Here is a 21813-nt window from a genome sequence, read left to right on the forward strand (position 1 = left end):
CCGGAAAAATTGGCCATGCAGGAGTATATCCGCGAGAACTTAGCTAAGGGGTTCATTCGCCCTTCCCGGTCACCTGCAGGAGCAGGTTTCTTTTTTGTTAAGAAAAAAGACGGAGGCCTTCGGCCGTGCATTGATTACCGGGGCCTGAATAAAATCACAGTAAAAAATCGCTATCCATTGCCTTTGATAGACGATTTATTTACTCAGGTCACCAATGCTAAGATTTTCTCAAAATTGGATTTGCGGGGTGCATACAACCTGGTACGGATCAGAGAGGGCGATGAGTGGAAGACGTCCTTTAACACACCCGATGGGCATAACGAGTACCTGGTGATGCCCTTCGGGTTGTGTAACGCCCCGGCCGTCTTTCAGGAACTCATCAATGAGGTGTTCAGGGAGGTTTTAGGTAAATTTGTCCTGGTATATCTAGATGATATACTAATCTTCTCAGCTAACCTCACAGAGCACAGGGCCCATGTCAGATTTGTGTTGCACAAGCTAAGACAAAACATGCTTTATGCTAAGTTGGAGAAAGGCATTTTTGAGGTAACGTCTGTCGCCTTTCTGGGGTATATAATTTCCACCTCGGGCCTTTCTATGGACCCTGCCAAAGTCTCTGCTGTCCTGGAGTGGCCTCAGCCAGTAGGATTGAAGGCCCTCCAAAGGTTCTTAGGGTTCGCAAATTACTATAGAAGGTTCATAAAGGGGTACTCCACAGTCATTGCACCCCTCACCAGTCTCACTAAGAAAGGGGCAGATACCAACCACTGGTCCCCCAAAGCTTTGGCTGCTTTCTCCACTCTGAAAGAGCTGTTTTGTTCTGCACCCATCTTGAGACACGTCGACACATCCTATCCCTTTATTGTAGAGGTGGATGCCTCAGAGGTTGGGGTAGGGGCTGTGCTGTCTCAACGATCTGGGTTGCAGGGAATATTACACCCGTGTGCCTATTTTTCTCGTAGGTTTTCACCAGCAGAGAAAAACTACGATATAGGCAACAGGGAGCTCCTAGCCATTAAATTGGCCTTTGAAGAATGGCGTCATTGGCTAGAAAGAGCAGAACATACGATTACAGTTTACACTGATCACAAAAATTTGGAATACATTGAGGGGGCTAAGAGATTGAGTCCCCATCAGGCTCGATGGTCACTATTTTTCTCGTGATTCAGATTTGTAATTACGTATACTCCGGGTAGTAAAAACATTAAAGCAGATGCTTTGTCCAGATGCTTTGAGCCAGAGACAGTGCAGCCCTCAGACCCAGAGACTATTATCCCACAGAAAGTGGTATTGGCAGCCACAGAGAAGAACTGGATGGAGACTTTAAGTCCCTTCCAGCAGGATGTTCCTGAGGGAAAACCTGAAGGCGTCATGTTTGTACCATTGCCGTTTCGTCTCCAGATATTGCAGATGTTCCACTTCCACAAAAATGCTGGACACCCTGGGGCCTCCAGAACACAGGACCTTGTTGCTAGGTGTGCTTGGTGGCCTTCATTGGCAACTGACTGCAAGGAGTATGTGAGAGAATGTGCAGTGTGTGCGAAAAGCAAACCCTCCCTTCTGGCACCTCTGGGAACATTGCAGCCTTTGCCCATCCCGAGTGAACCATGGACTCACTTATCCATGGATTTTGTGGGTGAGCTCCCGAGGTCTGAAGGCATGTCGGTCATTTGGGTGGTAGTCGACAGATTCAGCAAAATGGCCCATTTCGTGCCCTTGAAAGGACTCCCCTCGGCCCAGGAATTGGCCGATCTTTTCATCATGCACATTTTCCGGCTACACGGCATCCCGGAAAATGTAGTGTCTGATCGGGGACTCCAATTTGTCTCTAAATTTTGGAACTGTCATTTTCATCGGGCTACCACCCACAGACAAATGGTCAGACCGAGAGAATTATTCAGTCACTGGAACAATTTCTCAGGTGTTATGTTGCGGATGCGCAAAATGATTGGGTCAAGTTCTTGCCATTTGCAGAATTTGCACACAATAATTTAAAGAGCTCTTCCTCTGGATTCTCTCCATTTCAGGTGGTAACTGGAAAGTTGCCTAAGTTCTCCCCACTGCCAGCAGCTTCCACTCCGTTTCCAGCTTTGGAGGCTTGGCAAGAGTCATTTAAGAACATTTGGGGGAACGTGAAAAAGAATTTAGAGAAGGCCTTTCAGAGTCAGAAAGGTCAAGCTGACAAGAAACGTTCCATTGAGTGGAAGTTCCGCCCAGGAGACTTGGTCTGGGTGTCCACTCGTCATTTGAATTTAAAACAGCCTTCGCCCAAGTGGGTACCTGATTGCCGCATGCATGCGGATGAATTAAAGAAGGAATTCCACGCCCTACATCCTGAGAAACTGGGTGGGAGCTGTCCGGAGTCCACTCCTCAGGGGGGGGGTGTACTGTGAGGAAACGTGTAAAAGCCGCCGCATGTACTCAGAACGGGGCGGCTGATTCCGCGTCCAACGCAGCGGTTTGCACGCATAGGCCTACATCCAGTAAGATGGCCGAACGCGGAGGAACCGCCGCATGCCGTGATAGCGGTGCGGCGGATTCCGCGTCCAGCACGGCAGGTGATTTGCAACACATGTCTGGTGTGGCTGGGACTGATAGTCCACACAGGTTCAGAAAGACGCACGCGCGCGCAGAGAGGCAGAACTTTTATGACAGCCAGAAGGGAGTCAGCTGACCAAGCCGGTCAGCTGACGATTCAACCAGTTCCCATTAGTCCAGCACTTAGGGGAGGCGCTGGAGAGCGCTTTGCTATATATATACTGGGTGCTGGTCATTCTCTGGTTGTCTGCCGTTGCGATCACTACGTGGAAGCACTCAGACCTTTTGTCAGATTCTGTGTTATATCTCTGTTATACTTCAGACTAGTTCCAGGGTGTTGATGATCACGGACCTCACACCCAGATTAGGGACTTGTGTTATATCTCTGTTATACTTCAGACTAGTTCCAGGGTGTTGATGATCACGGACCTCACACCCAGATTAGGAACTTGTGTTATATCTCTGTTATACTTCAGACTAGTTCCAGGGTGTTGATGATCAAGGAGCTCACACCCAGATTAGGGACTTGTGTTACCAACCTGTTATACATCAGACTAGTTCCAGTGTGTTGATGATCACAGAGCTCACACCGAGACTAGGCATTGTATATTATCTGTTATGACCTTCTGCTTTCCTGACCATCCCTCTGCTTTCTGATTCGGTACCACGCATATCTGATATCACGTTGCCAAACCCTGCCTGTCTTGGATACCGAATCAGCCTTCTGTCTTTGTACCTTATCTGTCTGTCTGTTGCCGACCTGGCTAGTCGACCTCGAGAAGTATCTCCTCTGCTTAGAGATAGTTCACAGATCTGTCAGTGACACCCCACCCTTGGTGTCACTCACACTGTGGTCCTTCCTTCACTCAGTCTGACTCCCCCCTTTGGGAGCCTCAGGCCGAGGAAGGAGCCTGTCCTCCAGGCAGTATCCCATACTGCCTTGTATCCCCTTTACGGGGACCCTCCTCAAAGTATTACTGTTGCACCAAACACTCATATTACTCAGGTGGCCAGAGGTTAGAGATATATCTGATTATCGGTGATACTGCAGATCATCAATAATCAGGTATATATCTGTATTCTCGGTGATACTGCAGATCACCGGTAATCAGATCCTCTCTGTGTTATACCGATCGTTACAGTAGGTGATTGTGAAGATAACATGCTGTTGTGATAGTTTCTCCCAATAGGCGTTTGCCATATCTGCATCAAATAGCATGCTCCTTGCAGATTCCCATAAAGTCCGATTCATTCATTCTGCAACTCCATTTTGTTTTGGATTGTATGGTACTGTACTTTGGAAAATAATTCCACGTTTCCTGAGAATAGCTTGTGTGGCGCCACTGGTATTCTCAGTACCATTGTCTGCATGCAGTGCTTAGGGAATTCTCCCAAATTTGTTGTTTACTGGAGCTAGATACTGCTGTAATTTCTCTGGAACTTCATATTTGTTGTGCAACAGGTACACTGTGGTATATTTGGAGTAATCATCAATGGAGGTGTCAATGAATGGTGAAAATATACTTTTTCTTCCCTGGAGTTAAAGGGACTCCGAGCAGTGCAAAAACTATGGAAAGATGCATATCATTTTAAAGCTCTCTTTCTCCTCTTTCCAATGATATATAAACCGCCACCCTACGCCTTTTAGTGTTCGCTATTTTCGCGATTGAAATTGCCGTAGCCGCGATTTCAATCACGAAAATATAGAAAACTAAAAGGAGTAGGGCAACATTTTAGGGGTCGTCAGAAAGAGGAGAAAGAGAGCTTTAAAATGATATCCATCTTTACATAGTTACATTGTATTACACAGTGCGACTTTTTCCTAAAGTCAGCAGCTCCATTCAGCAGAATCGAGCTGCTGACACTGGGGAAAGTGTCGTCCTGTTTAATACAATGTAACTATGGAAAGATGAATATCATTTTTAAGCTCTCTTTCTCCTCTTTCTGACGACCCCTAAATCGTTGCCCTACGCCTTTTAGTTGTCTATATTTTCGCAGCCGTGGCAATTTCAATTGCGAAAATAGCGAAAACTAAAATGCGTAGGGCGGTGATTTATATATCATTGGAAAGAGGAGAAAGAGAGCTTTAAAATGATATGCATCTTTCCACAGTTTCTGCACTGCTTGGAGTCCCTTTAAAGAGACACTGAAGCGGAAAAAAAAACGATGAAATTATGATTTGTATGTGTAGTACAGCTAAGAAATAAAACACTAAGATCAGATACATCAGTCTAATTGTTTCCAGTACAGGAAGAGTTAAGACACTCCATTTGTTATCTCTATACAAAAAAGCCATTATCTCTACGACTTTCAAAGTCGTGGAGAGGGCTGTTTTCTGACTTTTATTATCTCAACTGTTAGTTAACTATTTACTTTTCCTCTGGCAGAGGAGAGGTCATTAGTTCACAGACAGCTCTGAAAGAATAATTTTGAATGCTGAGTGTTGTGTAATCTGCACATATTAGAGAATGATGCAATGTTAGAAAAAACACTATATACCTGAAAATAAAAATATGAGAATATTTTCTTTGCTGCTAATCTTCTGGTAATTATTCATAGTACACAACCAATTAATTATATCATATATTTTTTTTCGCTTCAGTGTCTCTTTAAGGTCTTAAGGACCGCAAAGATCTGAAAGGATTAGAGCAATTCGATTTCTTGCTCTAATGTTGCTCTGTTTTAGAAAAGTCTTTCTGGTAGTTTTTCCTTTGATGCAGGTGACGCATTTTGATCACATTTGCAACATTTTAAACCACTGGCATTGTTGTGATCAACAATAAATTTGATTGCCTCATGATTTCTGTGCCCTAAACAGTTGTGCCAAGCATGGATGCAGTTTGCGTTTCTTCTCTTGCTGCATGAGTTTTTTCACTGCAATTTAACTGATGCAGCTGGTCTGTGGTTTCATCCTTTGCAAGCAGAATGTCCCAATTAGTGATAACACAACTATCACCTTGAAATGTCACTCTGTTTCCTTCCTTGGTTAGCTTCTTCACTGACAGACGATTGCTATCTTGATCTGGAACGTACAGAACATTCTTCACTGGTATTTCTTTAATGGTGCAATGTGAGATAGCATGAAAAAGAAAAACATCTCCAATTCCTTCTGAATTTATTGTGTTTTTATCCGCTTTGCTCTGATCACATTCAGTAAAGAAATTTCTGTCATTGATCATGTGACTGGCTCCTGAATCAATACACCATCTTTGTATGGATGATGCTTTCTTAGATTCAAATGCATATTTAGTTTCTGAAGTGATATCTTTGTCTTGCTTTACATTTTTAGCTTGCCGTTGCTTAGCTTGTTTTTGCATTCTTGCTTTCCAAATTCTACAATTTGCTTTTAAGTGACCAGGCACACAATAAACTCATGTGCTTCTGGCTGAATAGGATTAGCTTTGTTCAGTTTTAATGCAGTCTCTGTATTGCATGCACTTGCATGTGCAGCTTTATGGTTGTATTCATCAACCAACTTTCCTTACATATACAGAGTCCCATAACTTTCTGGAAGACCACTCAATAATAGTAACAATGCTGAATACCTCCCAACTTAGAAATAAGAAAGAGGGACACTTAAGCCACGCCCCTGCAACAACCCTCCCAGGGACAGTTGGGCACTATGTGCCGCAACATGAAAGTCACCAATTCCTCTCAGTCATTCAACCATCTCTAGGGTTTGTCTTATATAATCCTGCATATCTTGATCTTTCATTAGTTTGGTCTGACACAGTTTTCTGATTAGATAGAATTTATTGCTAAAATGTGCTCTCTCATGCACTTTCTGCAGATTCTCCTACATATCTTTTGAAGCTTTACACTGGCATACATGCACAATCTAGCCATCAATTATGCAGAGGGAGATCATGCTTTGAGCTCTTTGATCTTTCTCTGTCCACTCATCTGTGGGCAGCTCAGGTTTGAGTTCACTCACACATTTCCATATACCTTTAGGTACTAGAAGCATTTTCATCTTGAATTTCCAGGTCTGGTCATTCTGATTAGTCAGTCAAAGGGGTACTCCACAGTCATTGCACCCCTCACCAGTCTCACTAAGAAAGGGGCAGATTCCAACCACTGGTCCCCCAAAGCTTTGGCTGCTTTCTCCACTCTGAAAGAGCTGTTTTGTTCTGCACCCATCTTGAGACACGTTGACACATCCTATCCCTTTATTGTAAAGGTGGATGCCTCAGAGGTTGGGGTAGGGGCTGTGCTGTCTCAACGATCTGGGTTGCAGGGAAGATTACACCTGTGTGCCTATTTTTCTCGTAGGTTTTCACCAGCAGAGAAAAACTACGATATAGGCATCAGGGAGCTCCTAGCCATTAAATTGGCCTTTGAAGAATGGCGTCATTAGCTAGAAGGAGCAGAACATACAATTACAGTTTACACTGATCACAAAAATTTGGAATACATTGAGGGGGCTAAGAGATTGAGTCCCCGTCAGGCTCGATGGTCACTATTTTTCTCGAGATTCAGATTTGTAATTACGTATACTCCGGGTAGTAAAAACATTAAAGCAGATGCTTTGTCCAGATGCTTTGAGCCAGAGACAGTGCAGCCCTCAGACCCAGAGACTATTATCCCACAGAAAGTGGTATTGGCAGCCACAGAGAAGAACTGGATGGAGACTTTAAGTCCCTTCCAGCAGGATGTTCCTGAGGGAAAACCTGAAGGGGTCATGTTTGTACCATTGCCGTTTCGTCTCCAGATATTGCAGATGTTCCACTTCCACAAAAATGCTGGACACCCTGGGGCCTCCAGAACACAGGACCTTATTGCTAGGTGTGCTTGGTGGCCTTCATTGGCAACTGACTGCAAGGAGTATGTGAGAGAATGTGCAGTGTGTGCGAAAAGCAAAGCCTCCCGTCTGGCACCTCTGGGAACATTGCAGCCTTTGCCCACCCCGAGTGAACCATGGACTCACTTATCCATGGATTTTGTGGGTGAGCTCCCGAGGTCTGAAGGCATGTCGGTCATTTGGGTGGTAGTCGACAGATTCAGCAAAATGGCCCATTTCGTGCCCTTGAAAGGACTCCCCTCGGCCCAGGAATTGGCCGATCTTTTCATCATGCACATTTTCCGGCTACACGGCATCCCGGAAAATGTAGTGTCTGATCGGGGACTCCAATTTGTCTCTAAATTTTGGAACTGTCATTTTCATCGGGCTACCACCCACAGACAAATGGTCAGACCGAGAGAATTATTCAGTCACTGGAACAATTTCTCAGGTGTTATGTTGCGGATGCGCAAAATGATTGGGTCAAGTTCTTGCCATTTGCAGAATTTGCACACAATAATTTAAAGAGCTCTTCCTCTGGATTCTCTCCATTTCAGGTGGTAACTGGAAAGTTGCCTAAGTTCTCCCCACTGCCAGCAGCTTCCACTCCGTTTCCAGCTTTGGAGGCTTGGCAAGAGTCATTTAAGAACATTTGGGGGAACGTGAAAAAGAATTTAGAGAAGGCCTTTCAGAGTCAGAAAGGTCAAGCTGACAAGAAACGTTCCATTGAGTGGAAGTTCCGCCCAGGAGACTTGGTCTGGGTGTCCACTCGTCATTTGAATTTAAAACAGCCTTCGCCCAAGTGGGTACCTGATTGCCGCATGCATGCGGATGAATTAAAGAAGGAATTCCACGCCCTACATCCTGAGAAACTGGGTGGGAGCTGTCCGGAGTCCACTCCTCAGGGGGGGGGGGTACTGTGAGGAAACGTGTAAAAGCCGCCGCATGTACTCAGAACGGGGCGGCTGATTCCGCGTCCAACGCAGCGGTTTGCACGCATAGGCCTACATCCAGTAAGATGGCCGAACGCGGAGGAACCGCCGCATGCCGTGATAGCGGTGCGGCGGATACCGCGTCCAGCACGGCAGGTGATTTGCAACACATGTCTGGTGTGGCTGGGACTGATAGTCCACACAGGTTCAGAAAGACGCACGCGCGCGCAGAGAGGCAGAACTTTTATGACAGCCAGAAGGGAGTCAGCTGACCAAGCCGGTCAGCTGACGATTCAACCAGTTCCCATTGGTCCAGCACTTAGGGGAGGCGCTGGAGAGCGCTTTGCTATATATATACTGGGTGCTGGTCATTCTCTGGTTGTCTGCCGTTGCGATCACTACGTGGAAGCACTCAGACCTTTTGTCAGATTCTGTGTTATATCTCTGTTATACTTCAGACTAGTTCCAGGGTGTTGATGATCACGGACCTCACACCCAGATTAGGGACTTGTGTTATATCTCTGTTATACTTCAGACTAGTTCCAGGGTGTTGATGATCACGGACCTCACACCCAGATTAGGAACTTGTGTTATATCTCTGTTATACTTCAGACTAGTTCCAGGGTGTTGATGATCAAGGAGCTCACACCCAGATTAGGGACTTGTGTTACCAACCTGTTATACATCAGACTAGTTCCAGTGTGTTGATGATCACAGAGCTCACACCGAGACTAGGCATTGTATATTATCTGTTATGACCTTCTGCTTTCCTGACCATCCCTCTGCTTTCTGATTCGGTACCACGCATATCTGATATCACGTTGCCAAACCCTGCCTGTCTTGGATACCGAATCAGCCTTCTGTCTTTGTACCTTATCTGTCTGTCTGTTGCCGACCTGGCTAGTCGACCTCGAGAAGTATCTCCTCTGCTTAGAGATAGTTCACAGATCTGTCAGTGACACCCCACCCTTGGTGTCACTCACACTGTGGTCCTTCCTTCACTCAGTCTGACTCCCCCCTTTGGGAGCCTCAGGCCGAGGAAGGAGCCTGTCCTCCAGGCAGTATCCCATACTGCCTTGTATCCCCTTTACGGGGACCCTCCTCAAAGTATTACTGTTGCACCAAACACTCATATTACTCAGGTGGCCAGAGGTTAGAGATATATCTGATTATCGGTGATACTGCAGATCATCAATAATCAGGTATATATCTGTATTCTCGGTGATACTGCAGATCACCGGTAATCAGATCCTCTCTGTGTTATACCGATCGTTACAGTAGGTGATTGTGAAGATAACATGCTGTTGTGATAGTTTCTCCCAATAGGCGTTTGCCATATCTGCATCAAATAGCATGCTCCTTGCAGATTCCCATAAAGTCCGATTCATTCATTCTGCAACTCCATTTTGTTTTGGATTGTATGGTACTGTACTTTGGAAAATAATTCCACGTTTCCTGAGAATAGCTTGTGTGGCGCCACTGGTATTCTCAGTACCATTGTCTGCATGCAGTGCTTAGGGAATTCTCCCAAATTTGTTGTTTACTGGAGCTAGATACTGCTGTAATTTCTCTGGAACTTCATATTTGTTGTGCAACAGGTACACTGTGGTATATTTGGAGTAATCATCAATGGAGGTGTCAATGAATGGTGAAAATATACTTTTTCTTCCCTGGAGTTAAAGGGACTCCGAGCAGTGCAAAAACTATGGAAAGATGCATATCATTTTAAAGCTCTCTTTCTCCTCTTTCCAATGATATATAAACCGCCACCCTACGCCTTTTAGTGTTCGCTATTTTCGCGATTGAAATTGCCGTAGCCGCGATTTCAATCACGAAAATATAGAAAACTAAAAGGAGTAGGGCAACATTTTAGGGGTCGTCAGAAAGAGGAGAAAGAGAGCTTTAAAATGATATCCATCTTTACATAGTTACATTGTATTACACAGTGCGACTTTTTCCTAAAGTCAGCAGCTCCATTCAGCAGAATCGAGCTGCTGACACTGGGGAAAGTGTCGTCCTGTTTAATACAATGTAACTATGGAAAGATGAATATCATTTTTAAGCTCTCTTTCTCCTCTTTCTGACGACCCCTAAATCGTTGCCCTACGCCTTTTAGTTGTCTATATTTTCGCAGCCGTGGCAATTTCAATTGCGAAAATAGCGAAAACTAAAATGCGTAGGGCGGTGATTTATATATCATTGGAAAGAGGAGAAAGAGAGCTTTAAAATGATATGCATCTTTCCACAGTTTCTGCACTGCTTGGAGTCCCTTTAAAGAGACACTGAAGCGGAAAAAAAAACGATGAAATTATGATTTGTATGTGTAGTACAGCTAAGAAATAAAACACTAAGATCAGATACATCAGTCTAATTGTTTCCAGTACAGGAAGAGTTAAGACACTCCATTTGTTATCTCTATACAAAAAAGCCATTATCTCTACGACTTTCAAAGTCGTGGAGAGGGCTGTTTTCTGACTTTTATTATCTCAACTGTTAGTTAACTATTTACTTTTCCTCTGGCAGAGGAGAGGTCATTAGTTCACAGACAGCTCTGAAAGAATAATTTTGAATGCTGAGTGTTGTGTAATCTGCACATATTAGAGAATGATGCAATGTTAGAAAAAACACTATATACCTGAAAATAAAAATATGAGAATATTTTCTTTGCTGCTAATCTTCTGGTAATTATTCATAGTACACAACCAATTAATTATATCATATATTTTTTTTCGCTTCAGTGTCTCTTTAAGGTCTTAAGGACCGCAAAGATCTGAAAGGATTAGAGCAATTCGATTTCTTGCTCTAATGTTGCTCTGTTTTAGAAAAGTCTTTCTGGTAGTTTTTCCTTTGATGCAGGTGACGCATTTTGATCACATTTGCAACATTTTAAACCACTGGCATTGTTGTGATCAACAATAAATTTGATTGCCTCATGATTTCTGTGCCCTAAACAGTTGTGCCAAGCATGGATGCAGTTTGCGTTTCTTCTCTTGCTGCATGAGTTTTTTCACTGCAATTTAACTGATGCAGCTGGTCTGTGGTTTCATCCTTTGCAAGCAGAATGTCCCAATTAGTGATAACACAACTATCACCTTGAAATGTCACTCTGTTTCCTTCCTTGGTTAGCTTCTTCACTGACAGACGATTGCTATCTTGATCTGGAACGTACAGAACATTCTTCACTGGTATTTCTTTAATGGTGCAATGTGAGATAGCATGAAAAAGAAAAACATCTCCAATTCCTTCTGAATTTATTGTGTTTTTATCCGCTTTGCTCTGATCACATTCAGTAAAGAAATTTCTGTCATTGATCATGTGACTGGCTCCTGAATCAATACACCATCTTTGTATGGATGATGCTTTCTTAGATTCAAATGCATATTTAGTTTCTGAAGTGATATCTTTGTCTTGCTTTACATTTTTAGCTTGCCGTTGCTTAGCTTGTTTTTGCATTCTTGCTTTCCAAATTCTACAATTTGCTTTTAAGTGACCAGGCACACAATAAACTCATGTGCTTCTGGCTGAATAGGATTAGCTTTGTTCAGTTTTAATGCAGTCTCTGTATTGCATGCACTTGCATGTGCAGCTTTATGGTTGTATTCATCAACCAACTTTCCTTACATATACAGAGTCCCATAACTTTCTGGAAGACCACTCAATAATAGTAACAATGCTGAATACCTCCCAACTTAGAAATAAGAAAGAGGGACACTTAAGCCACGCCCCTGCAACAACCCTCCCAGGGACAGTTGGGCACTATGTGCCGCAACATGAAAGTCACCAATTCCTCTCAGTCATTCAACCATCTCTAGGGTTTGTCTTATATAATCCTGCATATCTTGATCTTTCATTAGTTTGGTCTGACACAGTTTTCTGATTAGATAGAATTTATTGCTAAAATGTGCTCTCTCATGCACTTTCTGCAGATTCTCCTACATATCTTTTGAAGCTTTACACTGGCATACATGCACAATCTAGCCATCAATTATGCAGAGGGAGATCATGCTTTGAGCTCTTTGATCTTTCTCTGTCCACTCATCTGTGGGCAGCTCAGGTTTGAGTTCACTCACACATTTCCATATACCTTTAGGTACTAGAAGCATTTTCATCTTGAATTTCCAGGTCTGGTCATTCTGATTAGTCAGTCAAAGGGGTACTCCACAGTCATTGCACCCCTCACCAGTCTCACTAAGAAAGGGGCAGATTCCAACCACTGGTCCCCCAAAGCTTTGGCTGCTTTCTCCACTCTGAAAGAGCTGTTTTGTTCTGCACCCATCTTGAGACACGTTGACACATCCTATCCCTTTATTGTAAAGGTGGATGCCTCAGAGGTTGGGGTAGGGGCTGTGCTGTCTCAACGATCTGGGTTGCAGGGAAGATTACACCTGTGTGCCTATTTTTCTCGTAGGTTTTCACCAGCAGAGAAAAACTACGATATAGGCATCAGGGAGCTCCTAGCCATTAAATTGGCCTTTGAAGAATGGCGTCATTAGCTAGAAGGAGCAGAACATACAATTACAGTTTACACTGATCACAAAAATTTGGAATACATTGAGGGGGCTAAGAGATTGAGTCCCCGTCAGGCTCGATGGTCACTATTTTTCTCGAGATTCAGATTTGTAATTACGTATACTCCGGGTAGTAAAAACATTAAAGCAGATGCTTTGTCCAGATGCTTTGAGCCAGAGACAGTGCAGCCCTCAGACCCAGAGACTATTATCCCACAGAAAGTGGTATTGGCAGCCACAGAGAAGAACTGGATGGAGACTTTAAGTCCCTTCCAGCAGGATGTTCCTGAGGGAAAACCTGAAGGGGTCATGTTTGTACCATTGCCGTTTCGTCTCCAGATATTGCAGATGTTCCACTTCCACAAAAATGCTGGACACCCTGGGGCCTCCAGAACACAGGACCTTATTGCTAGGTGTGCTTGGTGGCCTTCATTGGCAACTGACTGCAAGGAGTATGTGAGAGAATGTGCAGTGTGTGCGAAAAGCAAAGCCTCCCGTCTGGCACCTCTGGGAACATTGCAGCCTTTGCCCACCCCGAGTGAACCATGGACTCACTTATCCATGGATTTTGTGGGTGAGCTCCCGAGGTCTGAAGGCATGTCGGTCATTTGGGTGGTAGTCGACAGATTCAGCAAAATGGCCCATTTCGTGCCCTTGAAAGGACTCCCCTCGGCCCAGGAATTGGCCGATCTTTTCATCATGCACATTTTCCGGCTACACGGCATCCCGGAAAATGTAGTGTCTGATCGGGGACTCCAATTTGTCTCTAAATTTTGGAACTGTCATTTTCATCGGGCTACCACCCACAGACAAATGGTCAGACCGAGAGAATTATTCAGTCACTGGAACAATTTCTCAGGTGTTATGTTGCGGATGCGCAAAATGATTGGGTCAAGTTCTTGCCATTTGCAGAATTTGCACACAATAATTTAAAGAGCTCTTCCTCTGGATTCTCTCCATTTCAGGTGGTAACTGGAAAGTTGCCTAAGTTCTCCCCACTGCCAGCAGCTTCCACTCCGTTTCCAGCTTTGGAGGCTTGGCAAGAGTCATTTAAGAACATTTGGGGGAACGTGAAAAAGAATTTAGAGAAGGCCTTTCAGAGTCAGAAAGGTCAAGCTGACAAGAAACGTTCCATTGAGTGGAAGTTCCGCCCAGGAGACTTGGTCTGGGTGTCCACTCGTCATTTGAATTTAAAACAGCCTTCGCCCAAGTGGGTACCTGATTGCCGCATGCATGCGGATGAATTAAAGAAGGAATTCCACGCCCTACATCCTGAGAAACTGGGTGGGAGCTGTCCGGAGTCCACTCCTCAGGGGGGGGGGTACTGTGAGGAAACGTGTAAAAGCCGCCGCATGTACTCAGAACGGGGCGGCTGATTCCGCGTCCAACGCAGCGGTTTGCACGCATAGGCCTACATCCAGTAAGATGGCCGAACGCGGAGGAACCGCCGCATGCCGTGATAGCGGTGCGGCGGATACCGCGTCCAGCACAGCAGGTGATTTGCAACACATGTCTGGTGTGGCTGGGACTGATAGTCCACACAGGTTCAGAAAGACGCACGCGCGCGCAGAGAGGCAGAACTTTTATGACAGCCAGAAGGGAGTCAGCTGACCAAGCCGGTCAGCTGACGATTCAACCAGTTCCCATTGGTCCAGCACTTAGGGGAGGCGCTGGAGAGCGCTTTGCTATATATATATACTGGGTGCTGGTCATTCTCTGGTTGTCTGCCGTTGCGATCACTACGTGGAAGCACTCAGACCTTTTGTCAGATTCTGTGTTATATCTCTGTTATACTTCAGACTAGTTCCAGGGTGTTGATGATCACGGACCTCACACCCAGATTAGGGACTTGTGTTATATCTCTGTTATACTTCAGACTAGTTCCAGGGTGTTGATGATCACGGACCTCACACCCAGATTAGGAACTTGTGTTATATCTCTGTTATACTTCAGACTAGTTCCAGGGTGTTGATGATCAAGGAGCTCACACCCAGATTAGGGACTTGTGTTACCAACCTGTTATACATCAGACTAGTTCCAGTGTGTTGATGATCACAGAGCTCACACCGAGACTAGGCATTGTATATTATCTGTTATGACCTTCTGCTTTCCTGACCATCCCTCTGCTTTCTGATTCGGTACCACGCATATCTGATATCACGTTGCCAAACCCTGCCTGTCTTGGATACCGAATCAGCCTTCTGTCTTTGTACCTTATCTGTCTGTCTGTTGCCGACCTGGCTAGTCGACCTCGAGAAGTATCTCCTCTGCTTAGAGATAGTTCACAGATCTGTCAGTGACACCCCACCCTTGGTGTCACTCACACTGTGGTCCTTCCTTCACTCAGTCTGACTCCCCCCTTTGGGAGCCTCAGGCCGAGGAAGGAGCCTGTCCTCCAGGCAGTATCCCATACTGCCTTATATCCCCTTTACGGGGACCCTCCTCAAAGTATTACTGTTGCACCAAACACTCATATTACTCAGGTGGCCAGAGGTTAGAGATATATCTGATTATCGGTGATACTGCAGATCGTCAATAATCAGGTATATATCTGTATTCTCGGTGATACTGCAGATCACCGGTAATCAGATCCTCTCTGTGTTATACCGATCGTTACAGTAGGTGATTGTGAAGATAACATGCTGTTGTGATAGTTTCTCCCAATAGGCGTTTGCCATATCTGCATCAAATAGCATGCTCCTTGCAGATTCCCATAAAGTCCGATTCATTCATTCTGCAACTCCATTTTGTTTTGGATTGTATGGTACTGTACTTTGGAAAATAATTCCACGTTTCCTGAGAATAGCTTGTGTGGCGCCACTGGTATTCTCAGTACCATTGTCTGCATGCAGTGCTTAGGGAATTCTCCCAAATTTGTTGTTTACTGGAGCTAGATACTGCTGTAATTTCTCTGGAACTTCATATTTGTTGTGCAACAGGTACACTGTGGTATATTTGGAGTAATCATCAATGGAGGTGTCAATGAATGGTGAAAATATACTTTTTCTTCCCTGGAGTTAAAGGGACTCCGAGCAGTGCAAAAACTATGGAAAGATGCATATCATTTTAAAGCTCTCTTTCTCCTCTTTCCAATGATATATAAACCGCCACCCTACGCCTTTTAGTGTTCGCTATTTTCGCGATTGAAATTGCCGTAGCCGCGATTTCAATCACGAAAATATAGAAAACTAAAAGGAGTAGGGCAACATTTTAGGGGTCGTCAGAAAGAGGAGAAAGAGAGCTTTAAAATGATATCCATCTTTACATAGTTACATTGTATTACACAGTGCGACTTTTTCCTAAAGTCAGCAGCTCCATTCAGCAGAATCGAGCTGCTGACACTGGGGAAAGTGTCGTCCTGTTTAATACAATGTAACTATGGAAAGATGAATATCATTTTTAAGCTCTCTTTCTCCTCTTTCTGACGACCCCTAAATCGTTGCCCTACGCCTTTTAGTTGTCTATATTTTCGCAGCCGTGGCAATTTCAATTGCGAAAATAGCGAAAACTAAAATGCGTAGGGCGGTGATTTATATATCATTGGAAAGAGGAGAAAGAGAGCTTTAAAATGATATGCATCTTTCCACAGTTTCTGCACTGCTTGGAGTCCCTTTAAAGAGACACTGAAGCAGAAAAAAAAACGATGAAATTATGATTTGTATGTGTAGTACAGCTAAGAAATAAAACACTAAGATCAGATACATCAGTCTAATTGTTTCCAGTACAGGAAGAGTTAAGACACTCCATTTGTTATCTCTATACAAAAAAGCCATTATCTCTACGACTTTCAAAGTCGTGGAGAGGGCTGTTTTCTGACTTTTATTATCTCAACTGTTAGTTAACTATTTACTTTTCCTCTGGCAGAGGAGAGGTCATTAGTTCACAGACAGCTCTGAAAGAATAATTTTGAATGCTGAGTGTTGTGTAATCTGCACATATTAGAGAATGATGCAATGTTAGAAAAAACACTATATACCTGAAAATAAAAATATGAGAATATTTTCTTTGCTGCTAATCTTCTGGTAATTATTCATAGTACACAACCAATTAATTATATCATATATTTTTTTTCGCTTCAGTGTCTCTTTAAGGTCTTAAGGACCGCAAAGATCTGAAAGGATTAGAGCAATTCGATTTCTTGCTCTAATGTTGCTCTGTTTTAGAAAAGTCTTTCTGGTAGTTTTTCCTTTGATGCAGGTGACGCATTTTGATCACATTTGCAACATTTTAAACCACTGGCATTGTTGTGATCAACAATAAATTTGATTGCCTCATGATTTCTGTGCCCTAAACAGTTGTGCCAAGCATGGATGCAGTTTGCGTTTCTTCTCTTGCTGCATGAGTTTTTTCACTGCAATTTAACTGATGCAGCTGGTCTGTGGTTTCATCCTTTGCAAGCAGAATGTCCCAATTAGTGATAACACAACTATCACCTTGAAATGTCACTCTGTTTCCTTCCTTGGTTAGCTTCTTCACTGACAGACGATTGCTATCTTGATCTGGAACGTACAGAACATTCTTCACTGGTATTTCTTTAATGGTGCAATGTGAGATAGCATGAAAAAGAAAAACATCTCCAATTCCTTCTGAATTTATTGTGTTTTTATCCGCTTTGCTCTGATCACATTCAGTAAAGAAATTTCTGTCATTGATCATGTGACTGGCTCCTGAATCAATACACCATCTTTGTATGGATGATGCTTTCTTAGATTCAAATGCATATTTAGTTTCTGAAGTGATATCTTTGTCTTGCTTTACATTTTTAGCTTGCCGTTGCTTAGCTTGTTTTTGCATTCTTGCTTTCCAAATTCTACAATTTGCTTTTAAGTGACCAGGCACACAATAAACTCATGTGCTTCTGGCTGAATAGGATTAGCTTTGTTCAGTTTTAATGCAGTCTCTGTATTGCATGCACTTGCATGTGCAGCTTTATGGTTGTATTCATCAACCAACTTTCCTTACATATACAGAGTCCCATAACTTTCTGGAAGACCACTCAATAATAGTAACAATGCTGAATACCTCCCAACTTAGAAATAAGAAAGAGGGACACTTAAGCCACGCCCCTGCAACAACCCTCCCAGGGACAGTTGGGCACTATGTGCCGCAACATGAAAGTCACCAATTCCTCTCAGTCATTCAACCATCTCTAGGGTTTGTCTTATATAATCCTGCATATCTTGATCTTTCATTAGTTTGGTCTGACACAGTTTTCTGATTAGATAGAATTTATTGCTAAAATGTGCTCTCTCATGCACTTTCTGCAGATTCTCCTACATATCTTTTGAAGCTTTACACTGGCATACATGCACAATCTAGCCATCAATTATGCAGAGGGAGATCATGCTTTGAGCTCTTTGATCTTTCTCTGTCCACTCATCTGTGGGCAGCTCAGGTTTGAGTTCACTCACACATTTCCATATACCTTTAGGTACTAGAAGCATTTTCATCTTGAATTTCCAGGTCTGGTCATTCTGATTAGTCAGACTTGCTATGGAGACATTTACTGGAAAGTTGCTTGTAGCCATTTCTGCTGATTTTCCTTTCTCTGAGTATATATGTTGTTGTCTTTTGCCCTTACGTTTTGCAGCTCAATCTGTGGCTTCTCTTTTTGCTGTGCTGCTGTACTGGCTGTGCCAGGAACTTCTTTTGCTCCAAGAAAATAAACCTGCCAGGAGCTTCTGTTTTTCTGGGCTCCATAACCTTAGAAATGCTATAAAGTAATCTCCAGCTTCTTAATGCGCAGCAATGTAGAATGCAGGAGAAACAGGTATTAATCAGAAAACATCATGGTTAATGGCTCTCTTGGGTAATACACACCAAGAAGAAGAAGAACAACTTTATTCACAACTTCCTTTTATAGACACAAGATGTAGTAAGACCTCTGCTACTAAATATACACTGCCACCTGGTGGTTATAGCTGGTAATGTATCTTATACACACAGTAAACTGTTGTTACTAAATACACATTACAACATGTAACTATCCCTACCAGTATCTACTGATTCATGTTTGCCATTAAAGTCTAACTATTGTTACCAATCACTATCTAGTAAATAATTATTCATGGTTGCATGTGTGTAGTAGATCTCATGGAAGAGCACATGTTCTGCCAATTTGCAAGCCTCTGATTTGCTGTGATCACTTCTTGTTTACCCTACATAGAAAACAGAAGTGACTCATGCCAGAGATCAACAGAGCCTTTCAAATTGATCAAATGATCAGTGTGACCACATGTTTCACACTCATTTCTGCTACACATGCCCACTTTAACCCTTTCCTTAGGGTAAGTACCTCATTGAAGTAAGGAGCCTGGTTTAACTATGGTACTTAAGGCTCGTACACACGCTAGATTAAAGTCGATGAGGTGGCTGATATCAACCGCCTGTGCTGATAATCTGGCGTCTGTACAGCAGCCCCCCAACCCCCACCTGCCCAGCGATCCGCCAGACAGATCAAGTCGGGCAAGCAATCGCTGATAGCTTTGTTCTTGCCTCACACTTTTCCCGCCGCGTGACATCACATCTGCACTGCTTTGTTGTTCTTCCACCCCCATACATTGCAACAGAACTTCACTTCAGCCTGTAGGCCAACTATGCATCTGTACAGCCTTGGCCCAGCAATGTTGCCAGAGGGATCGGGTCCTGATCCTGATAAATCAATCTAGCATGTGTACGGGCCTTTACTGTTAGTGCCAGGCATAAATCCTTTAATGATAAAGTGCCCTTCTTAGAGCTCAGTGAAATGTCAGCCAGTAATTAAAAGTGGTCAGCTATGTTCTGTTTTGCGGGCTGGGAGAGCAGATAAAGCTTTCATATGACAGGAAGAGAAAAAAAGCCTGTGTGTATGTTCAGTATACTTTCCCCGTACAGCATATTACAATATAACTTCTCTCTGTTGTTATTCCCGCTTTGAACATCGGTTTTGACTAATTCAAGTAACATATTCTGCTGCACATAACATTTATAGGGCAGGGAATCAGAATTAATTCTCACCTGTCTCCCGATAATACACATATTCCTGCAGTAGTCTGTTTTGATGCATAACTGCTCTTCATTCGGTTTGTTTACTGACCTCATCTAGCAGAAAATGACAGAACAAATATCAGCACCAGATTACATTATAGTGATGTGACAGTTGTAGGCATCCTTCTGAGCTCCAGGGACCAGGGATTTAATAGAAAATCTACACTTAGCTTATCTGAAAGGAAGGGCCCTGCTTATTTTAATAGATCTTTATGGATACACTTATCTCTGCTGGATTCATGCATACACATAAAATACAACAGCAAGATAATGAGCCTTTTTGAAATAAGAATCTACTCATGGATCAGTAACATGTTACTTGCATATGGAAATATGGAATGGCCATAAATGAATCTTGCTGTGTTTATATACTGGTAAAAGTAATATAACACATAAAAAAGCTGATACTGAGGTGCCATATTATAAAGCTGTGACAGATTGCCATTTTATCGCCTGCCCTGTATCACAATTCATTGTAGCAAATCACCAACAGGAATGCAAGCCTATGAAAGGATGCTGTTGCTTTGCAGTGTGCACTGATGTTCTTCCTCCGACTGCTGACTCCTTATTGGCTGGAACAAGTCAACAGGTTATGTGGTATGGCTGACCAAAGAGAGCAGGTGAATGTCCCACCACAGCACTAAAAGAAAAGGCTGTGATCAGCCGCTAGGGATTGGCCAAAGGCTAGTCTTCTGAGAGAGAAGGACTTGTGTATCCTCCATTGAATCCCCATAGACCTAAGCAGTGTTTGCAACTTAAAAGGTGGCAATGTTATTATTGCAATAGAGGTGCCATTTAGCCATTGCAGTGGGCCTCGTTGTATTTTTATAAATAGGATGTATGGCAATTTTTGAAAAGAGATTTATAAATACACAATTGAGAGTTGCCTTTTAGCCCAGTTGACCTCCTGAGCCCAGTATGAGCCTAAAGCCCTGTACACACCAGACTGAACTCAGCCAAGGTGGTGGTTTGGGACCATCTTCACTAAGAATCCAGCATATGTACAGGTGTTGTACAAGGCCAGCATAAAAAGGTAGAACCCAAGCAAAAAGTTAGAGGAGAAGGGAAAAGAAAAAAGTAACAAGTGGGCATAAAATAAAAAGGGAGGGTTTCTTGGTGAGTCTATTACACCAACTCTTTTCTTTGGGCATCTGAACCCTTGAAAACCACCTGGCTTCCATATCTCAATATATAGTTATAGCCTATCCTGGCCTGTTTCATCCATGTCCACAGACCTATCAACCCTGTTCCACCACTGAATGATAGACGGGGCTGTGATTTTCTTGCATAATTTTAGTGTCATTGCCCTAACTGCATTTATTATATGGGAAACTTTATTTTTTTTGTTTTCAATGCCCTCCAAGACAAAGAAGAAGAAAAGGTAATGAATATATGAAGCAAAAACAGCTTCATCTGCAATGCAACGGAGGAGTTCTTATCTAAATCCAGGGACATTCTGCACAGTTTAAGTGTTTTTTTTTCTTTCCAGTGAGTCAAATGCTGCATGCGTTGCATAGACATCTTGATAGTGCTTTTGTGTGTCATAATGAAAACCCTCTTCTGCTGACCACCAGCAAGCTGCCTTTTAAAATCTTTTTCATACTCCCCCTAACTTGGAAGGGAGAGAGTTCAATTCTTATATCCAGCAGATTGCAAATTCATGAAATTCTGGGCTTGTTAGGGCCTTTTAATAAGCATTTAAATTCTCAAGCACTTGGCTCAAGACTACAAAAGAGATATTTCTTGTTGGCATCTTTTCTCTTGTAGCATAGGAGCTGACACCATTATCGTGGAAAAACCCTTTGTGCCTATGGTATCCACTTTACTAAGCATCCTGGACTGGTGACTGGCAGAGCAGGGTCAGGGCCCAGGCTTATGTCAGGACTGGCGACTTGCAGAGTAATGGCAGAGTACAGGCCAAGGCCAGGACTGGGGACTGGCAGAGCAGGGTCAGAGTACTGGTGCAAATCAGGACTGGCATCTTGCAGGGCAGGGTCAAACTGTTGGCGGAGATCAGGATTGACATCTT

General features: G+C 43.4%; 1 protein-coding gene across 1 annotated transcript in view; it reads left to right on the forward strand.

Moving 5' to 3' along the window:
• The window catches only part of SLC35F1 (solute carrier family 35 member F1), a 450499-nt gene that overhangs the window by 234750 nt on the left and 193936 nt on the right, over nt 1–21813 (forward strand). The gene's annotated exons all lie outside the window — the stretch shown is intronic.

The sequence above is a fragment of the Hyperolius riggenbachi genome, chromosome 4, assembly GCF_040937935.1.
Source record: "Hyperolius riggenbachi isolate aHypRig1 chromosome 4, aHypRig1.pri, whole genome shotgun sequence".
NCBI classification, from domain to species: Eukaryota; Metazoa; Chordata; class Amphibia; order Anura; family Hyperoliidae; genus Hyperolius; species Hyperolius riggenbachi.